Here is an 8,216-nt window from a genome sequence, read left to right on the forward strand (position 1 = left end):
ATCTACAGCTTTATATAGATTTAATGCAATCCCCATCAAAATCCCATTGACAATTTTTAAAGAAATAGAACAAAAATCATCATATTTTTATGGAAGCACAGAAGACCTCGAATTTCTCAAGCCATCCTGAGAAAAAAGAACAAGGCTGGAGGCATCACTCTGCCTGACTTCAAATTATACTACAAAGCGACAGTAATCAAAATGGCATGGTATTGGCAGCAAAACAGACACATGGACCAGTGGAACAGAATTGAGAGTCCAGAAGTAAACACATAATTATATGGGCAAGTAATTTTCAACAAAAAAGAACCCCACAAATATACAGTGGAGATAGGAAAGCCTCTTCAATAAACGGTGCTGGGAAAACTGAAAAGCCACCTGCAAAAGAATGAAACTAGACTGTTGTCTATTGCCACACACCAAAAGTAACTCGAAATAGATTAAGGACCTGAATATAAGACCTGAAACAATAAAATGCATAGAAGAAAATATAGGAACTAAACTGAAGGACCTTGGGCTTAAAGAGGATTTTATATTGTCTACGGCCATGCCATCCTGAGTGTGCCCGATCTCGTCTGTTCTCAGATGGTAAGCAGGATCAGGCTTGGTTAGTACTTGGATGCTGTAGACGTTTAAAAAAAATAAAGAGAATTTTATGAATTTAATCTCAAAGGCAAGGGAAGTAAAAGGTAAAATAAATGAATGGGACTACATCAAACTAAAAAGCTTCTGCTCAGCAAAAGAAGTTGTCAACAAGGTAAAGAGACAACCATCCAAATGGGAAAATATATTGGCAAGCAATGCCTCTGATAAGGGCCTAATATCCAAATTATACAAAGAACTCATACAATTCAATAACAACAACAAAAAACAAATAATCCAATGAAAAAAATGGGAAGAGTTCCTGAATAGACACTTCTCCCTAGAGGATATACAAATGGCTAACAAATATTTGAAAGGATCTTTCCATTCTTAGGGAGTCTAACTGCCCTGGTTTTCCTAGAACTGAAGAGTTTCCCAGGATGTGTGGTTTTCAGTTAAAACCATGACAGTGCTGGGAAAACCAGATGGTTGATTACTCTAGTTGCTCAGTCGTCATCTCAGTGAGATCTTCTCTGACCAACCACCCAGTCTAAAATAATATATGCTTTCTTCCTTACAATCTCTTTTGCCTTATCCTGCTTTATTTTTCACTTCAGCTCTGTTTATTTTTCAGTCTCCTCCAACTACAACATAAGCTCCATGAAGGCAGGGGCTTTTGTTTTGTCACTGCTGTATCCCTAACACATAGAACAGTACCTGATGCGCAGCAAGTAATCAATACTCACTGTTGCATGAAATACATCCATTTTGCCTCTAGAAAGCTTTTTATTTTTAAAAAATCACTTAACTCCAGTGCTAGGGAGATTTACTAACTGTCCTGGCCACTGGCAATCACTCACTCTGCCAGGTATCCTACTACCAGGCTTAGTCATTTATTACATTTGGCTTAGGTTCCATTCTGTCATTTTGAGCAGTTTTTCCTGGCAATGCTACCTTCTTAATATCTCTTATATTCATCTCCTCCTCTAAACCCTGTTGCCCTTACCCTAGATCAGGCCTTATTACCTCTAGAGCACTGACTCTTAAAACAAACCAAACTCATCATATTGCAATTTGGTTCCAGTTTCAGAGTTTTTGCTTTAGTTGCTCCTTCTTGCCTGGAACACTATGTCTGCAGATTTTCTCATGATTGGGTCCATCTTTTCATTCAGGTCTCAACTAAAATGTCAGCTCCTGAGGAAGGTGTTCCCTGATCGATATAGCCAAAGGAACTCCACCAGTTACTTTTTCTTTAACATATTTTATTTTCTTCATAACATCTATTGCTCGAGAGAAATAATCATTTTTATTTTTCTTACGTGTTTATTGTTTGCTCTCTTTCACTAGCTCCATGAGAGCACAGACTTTTTCTGTCTAGTTCACTGCTCTATCTCCAGAGACTAACACAGTGCTTAGAACGTAATAAGAGCTCCCAGGCTCCTCTCTTCCAAATTATTTTCTACAGAAGCCTCCAGAGAGTTCTTCCTAATCTGTCAATCTGAACATGTTAATTTTCTGCTTAAAATCTTCACAGGCCTCCTACTGTCCCTGGAATAAAGTCAAAGCTCCTTAGCCCAGTGTTCAAGGCTCTCTAGGAACTGTGGGTATCGACAATTCACAGCTTATTTCTGGCTTCTCTTTTCTTCTCCCAATCTTGAATCCTCTAATTCAGACATATTGAATTACATAACATTCCTGAAAGCTACAAAGTTTTAAAGACCAAATGCCATTTCCTTTACCTGGGATGCCCTACCCTTATTTGGGTACTGGGAAACTCCCACTCCTTCAAGACTAGAGAGAACAGTGTGGTTTATGAATAGCAATCTGGTTGAAAAAAGAGGTGCTAGGAATTGTCTTGCAGCTGTATATTTACAGAAAATTCACTGAATTTAATCATTGTGATGTTGCTGATTGAAAAATCAGCTAAATCTTCTTAAAATGATTTTTAAAAACAGCTATATTGAGGTATAATTCACATGCCATAAAATTCACATATTATAAATGTACATTTCAAATACTTTAGTAAATTTATAGGATTGTGTAATAATTACTGCTATTCAGTTTTAGAATATTCTTATTATCTCCAAAAATTATTTCCTGTCTGTTCACAGTTAATCTGAACTCCCTTCTCCAGTCCTAGGCAACTATTGATCTATTTTCTGTCTCAGCATTTTACTTTTCTAGACATTTAATATAAATGGCATCATATCATATGTAATCTTTTGTATATAGCTTCTTTCACTTATGTTTTTGAGGTTCTTTCATGTTGTAGCATATATTAGTACTCATTTCTTCTTATTGCTGAATAGTATTTCATTGTATGTATACACCACATTTTGTTAATCCATTTATTCATCAATGGACACTTTGGATTGCTTTCATCTTTTGCCTATTGTAAATAATGCTCTTCTGAATGTGAGTTTACAATTATCTCTCTGAGACACTGCTTTCAATTCTTTTTGAGAATATCCTTAAGTGGAATTGCATGATCATATGGTAATTCTATTTTTGTTTTTTTCTTTCTTTTTTGTATTTACATTGACAATTCAATGAATTATTTTCAATTATAGCTGGCATACAATAATATACCAGTTTCAGTTGTATAACGTAGTGATCAGAGATCCACATAACTCGCAAAGTGATCACCCCACTAAATCTAGTACCCCTTTCCCCCCTTACATATTTATTACAACATTATTAACCATCTTTCCCATGTTACGCTCTACATCTCGGTCTATTCTGCACCTATCCTTTTGTACCTCTTAATCCCTTTGCCTTTTTTTTTTGTGACCCCCAACCTCCCTCCCATTTAGTATCCCTCAAAATATTCTTGGTATCTATGAGTTTATTTCTGCTTTTGCTGTTGTTGTTGTTGTTGATTTTGTTCTTTAGATTCCACATGTATGTGAAATGATGTGACATTTGTCTTTATCTGACCCATTTCATTTAGAGCAATACCCTCTAGGTCCATCAAGGCAATATCTTTTTCCATCTCCTTCCTTTTAGTCTATGTGTGTATTTTAATCTGAAGTGAGTCTCTTGTAGGCAGCATATGCAGGGGTCTTGTTTTCTTATCCATTCAGCCACGTTACCTTTTGGTTGGAGCACTTAATTCTTTTCTATTTGAGGTATTTGTTGATAGGAATATAGTTATTACCATTCTTTATTCCTGTTTTTGATACATGTTTCTCTTCTTAAGAAGTCCCTCCAACATTTCCTGTAATACTGGCTTGGTGTTGATATATTCCTTTAGCTTTTTTTTTTGTCTGGGAAGCTATTTATCTGTCCTTCTACTCTAAATGATAGCTTTGCTGGATAAAGTATTCTTGGTTGTAGATCATGGGTTTTCATCATTTTGAATATTTTGTGTCAAGTTCTTCTGTCCTGCATAGTTTGAGAAATCAGCTGCTAGTCTTATGGGTGCTCCCTTGTAGGTAACTAATTGCTTTTCTCTTGCCACTTTTAAGATTCTCTCTTTATCTTTAACCTTTGGCATTTTAATTATGATGTGTCTTGGTGTGGGGCTCTTTAGGTTCATCTTGTTTGGGACTCTGTGCTTCCTGGGCTTTTATGTCTATTTCCTTTGCCAGGTTAGGGAAGTTTTCTATCATTTCTTCAAATAGGTTTTTGATCTCTTGCTCTCTCTCTCTTCTCTTTCTGGTACCCTAATGATACAAGTGTTGTTACACTTGATGTCCCAGAGGCCCCTTAATCTATCCTCACTTGGGAGGATTAAAAAAAAATTTTTTTTTGCTGTTCTGATTGAGTGTTTTCTGCTACCTTCTCTTTCAAATTGCTCTTTATAACCAGTGTTTTGAACTCTGCATCTGTTAGATTGTTTGACTCCATTATTTCTGGATCTCTATTCTGTTCTCTCATATCGTTTCTGCTTCTTTGTCTTCCCATTTTGGCTGCCTTTCTGTGTCTGTTTCTATGTACTAAGCAAAGTTTTTAAGTCTCCCAGTCATATTAGTGCGGTTTTGTGAAGTAGGTGTCCAGTGGCGCAGTTCTGAGAGGGGTTCAGCTGCAGGCCAAGTTTAGCCCCAGCATGTGCCCCCTGGGGAATACCTGTTAAGATTCAGTAAGCAATCCACAGATGCTGTCCTTATAGTTGCCTCAGAAGGCCACACCAGTGTGAGTCCAGGCGCTGCTCAGCAAGGGGCACCTGACTCACTAAAGATACACCTGGATGTGGCTTGGTTGGGGCTGCGAGTTTGGGGAGGTGGGGTTTCAAAGAATCCTCTGGGCTGAGTGACCTCTGTTATCCATTTTGATGATGTCTCTGCTATGGTGGTGCTCAGCCTGCACACTGAGAGTGGGGAGGGCCCAAGAGAGGGACAATGGATACCGCTGGCACTTCTGTACAGAGCGAGTCTCATCTCTGCCCCTCATTCTGACAACTCAGTGTCCCCCTGTAAGTCCCTGGTGCCCCCTGCACAACCGAACTGGTGCCGGTGCTTAGAGCAAGCAGGACCATTATGCCAAAAGTCTGCTCGCAGACACGGCCCCTTTAAGAGGCGTCTGTAGCTGCCAGCTGCCGTTGCCACTGCCTCCGTCTTGCTCAGCTGCTCGAGACTGGGCAGCCTCACGTCTTCGCCCCGTCCTACCTTCTGCCATTGTAGGGTGATTTCTTAATTCTCTCGCTAGTTGTAAGGCTTGTTCATCTAGATCCTACGTGATTTTCCTTGCTGTTTGCTCCTTGTTTCTGTCACAAGTTTGATTTGGTTGCCAGAGGGATGAACAGAGCCTCTATCATCTACACCATTTTTTTCCTCTCCCTATTTTTAATTTTTTTGAGGAACCCTCATACTGTTTTCCATAGTGGCTGCACCATTTTACATTCCCACCAACAGTGCACAAGTGTTCCAGTTTCTCCACTTCCCCATTAACATTTATTTTCTAATTTTCTCTTCTTTTGATAGTAGCCATCCTAATGGGTGTGAGGCAGTATCTAATGGTTTGGATTTATATTTCTCTAATTATTAATGATGTTGAGGTTCTTTTGATGTGTTTATTGATTATTTGTATGTCTTCTTTGGAGAAATGCCTATGCAAGTCTTTTGCCCATTTTTTAGTTGGTTTGTTCTGAATGCTTTTTTTTTCTGAATATTTGGGGAAATTTCTCATATTTTCTAAGTTACTTTCATTGTGGTAAGAGCACATATCCTTTTAAATTTACTGAGACTTTTTAAATGACATAGAATATGTTTTTTCTTAAAAATGTTCCATATGTACTTGAAAAACATGTGTATTTTGCAATTATTTGGGATAGATAGATATGTATATAGATATCGATAGATATCTAGATATCTATCTAAGCATACACATATATGTACATATTCACCCTCCCTTTTCCTTTTTGCTGTTTTCATATCTATTATATTTTCACTTATCATAAACCCAATAATACAGTGTCATAGTTATTGCTTTAGTCAATCTTGATTTAAAAAAAAAGAATTTAATAGAAGTGAGCAAAAACAATATTATAGAGTCTTGTATGTTTAACTACATATTTATCAGTTCTCGTAGATTTGAGTTATTATCTGTTATCATGTTTTTCAGCCCAAAAAACTTCCTTTAATATTTTTGGCAAGGTTGGTCAGCTAGTCACAAATTCTCTCAGTCCTTATTTGTGTGTAAATGTCTTTATTTCACCATCATTTTTGATAATTCTAGTTTTATTTCACCACTTTGATTATGTCATTCTACTGTATTCTGATCCCCACTGTTTCTGATGAGAAGTCAATTGTTAATATTGATTCTTTCCTGTACATGACGATTCATTTTTTTCTTGCAGATTTCATGATTTTCTCTACAATTTTGGCATTTGGAAGTTTGTCTATAGTGTGTTTGCTTGTGGAGTCTAAATTTATCCTACTTAGAGTTTGTTGAGCTTCTTGGACCTATAGATTAATGATTTTCATTAAATTTGGGAAATTTTCATTATTTCTTCAAGTATGCTTTTCTGCTACCTTCTCTCTCTCCTCTTTTTACCGGGACTCCTGTTATACATGCCTTAGAATGCTTGATGTTGTCCCACAGATGCCTGAGGATCTGTTCATTTTTCTTCAGTCTATTATTCCCTCAGTTCTTCAAATTGTATTTCTATAGATCTATTTATCTTAAAGTTTATTGTTTCTTTCTCCCATTTTGAATCTGCTGTTGAATTCCTCTAGTGAATTTCTCATTATAGTTATTGTGCTCTTTAATGCCAGTTTCCATATGATTCTCTATTTTTTTGTAGCAATTCTGTATTATGATATTTTCTCCCTAAAGATTGTTGTTGTTGCTTTTTAAAAATTTTTTCTTTGTTTAGTAACTAGTCTCTTTTGTAGTATGCAGCTAGTGATGTGTCTGTTTTCTTTTTTAAATATTCCTGTAAGCCTGGCTTCCTAGTGGTTGCCCCTGTTTCTACATAGCTTATTGGTTAGTCAATGATTAGTCAGAAGTCATGCTCAATTACCTTGAGCCAGTAAGGTTTCTATAGTTTGCCAATGGATCTATGTATGGGTAGGGGAGTGAATTCAAAGTTCAGACTGTTTCTAAATTTGCTCTAGGTTTTACTTTTTCTTTTGAGTCATCTATGTCTATGTATACAGCCTCAGGTGTGTGTAGGAAGCTTGTGGCTCAGGAATATGCTTGTCCCAATAATGACCACAAACTCAGGGTAGTAAAGCTTGAACTGGCAGATTCTCATCCACTTGCCTGCTGTTAAGCAGTCACTTCCACTGACAGTGCTGCTGGTCATGGGCATCACCCATACTCCAGAGATACGGTCACTGTAACATTCAGGCATTGGGAAACAGGGTGCACTGTTTCAAGATCAGCAGTTTTTAAAGTACAGCCACTTCTTAGATTATTTATATGTCTTTGGGCTTTGAAATAGTTGTGTTTATCAATTTTATCTGTTTTATGGTTACTGTTTGTGGGGAAGATTTGCTGATTCCCTCATTCGGCCATAGCTGGAAGTCTCTCAAGATTATTTTAGTCACACTTTACATAAGATTGAAAAACCACAGTTATCCATATCGAAGAACACCATTGTCACTTAATTTAAGTGGGGTGGATGTGGAAGGGTTAAGATTTCATAGGAGGAAAGGCTAATATCCCCCAAAGTCACACTTTTGTCCCCTTACTGCCTTGCATACACACGTCTCTATTTTCTGTTTGTTTGTTTATTTGTAGTTGTCTATGTTGATAAACATCTTATCTCAGGTTTTGGAATATCTCAGGGGCAGGGACCAGGTCTGAGTGCTCTCTAGTACCTAATATTGTCTAGCAATAACTTGGCATAGAGATATTTTCTATAAATGTTAGACAAATGAATTCTCCAACTGAGGGAGACAGGCCAACACCCACTAATTGTGACTCATTGACTTTGCCTTTACAGTCTAAAATGCTCCCGAAACTCAGCTAGACAGGGTTAAAAGCAGCCTTTGAGAAGGAGTTGACAAGAACAGGTTCTTTTTCTGCCACTAAATTGCTGTGTGATCTCAGGCAGTTTTCTCCCTCTCTGGTCACCAGCTACTCCATATGAGAAATGAGAGTGTTGGAGTGGGTAATTTTTTAAATTCCTTCTACCTCTGACTTTCTGTGAGGAATAATAATAGCATCAGGTACCATTTATGCGTCAA

This window comes from Pteropus alecto, unplaced genomic scaffold, assembly GCF_000325575.1.
Source record: "Pteropus alecto unplaced genomic scaffold, ASM32557v1 scaffold249, whole genome shotgun sequence".
In the NCBI taxonomy this organism is placed as follows: domain Eukaryota; kingdom Metazoa; phylum Chordata; class Mammalia; order Chiroptera; family Pteropodidae; genus Pteropus; species Pteropus alecto.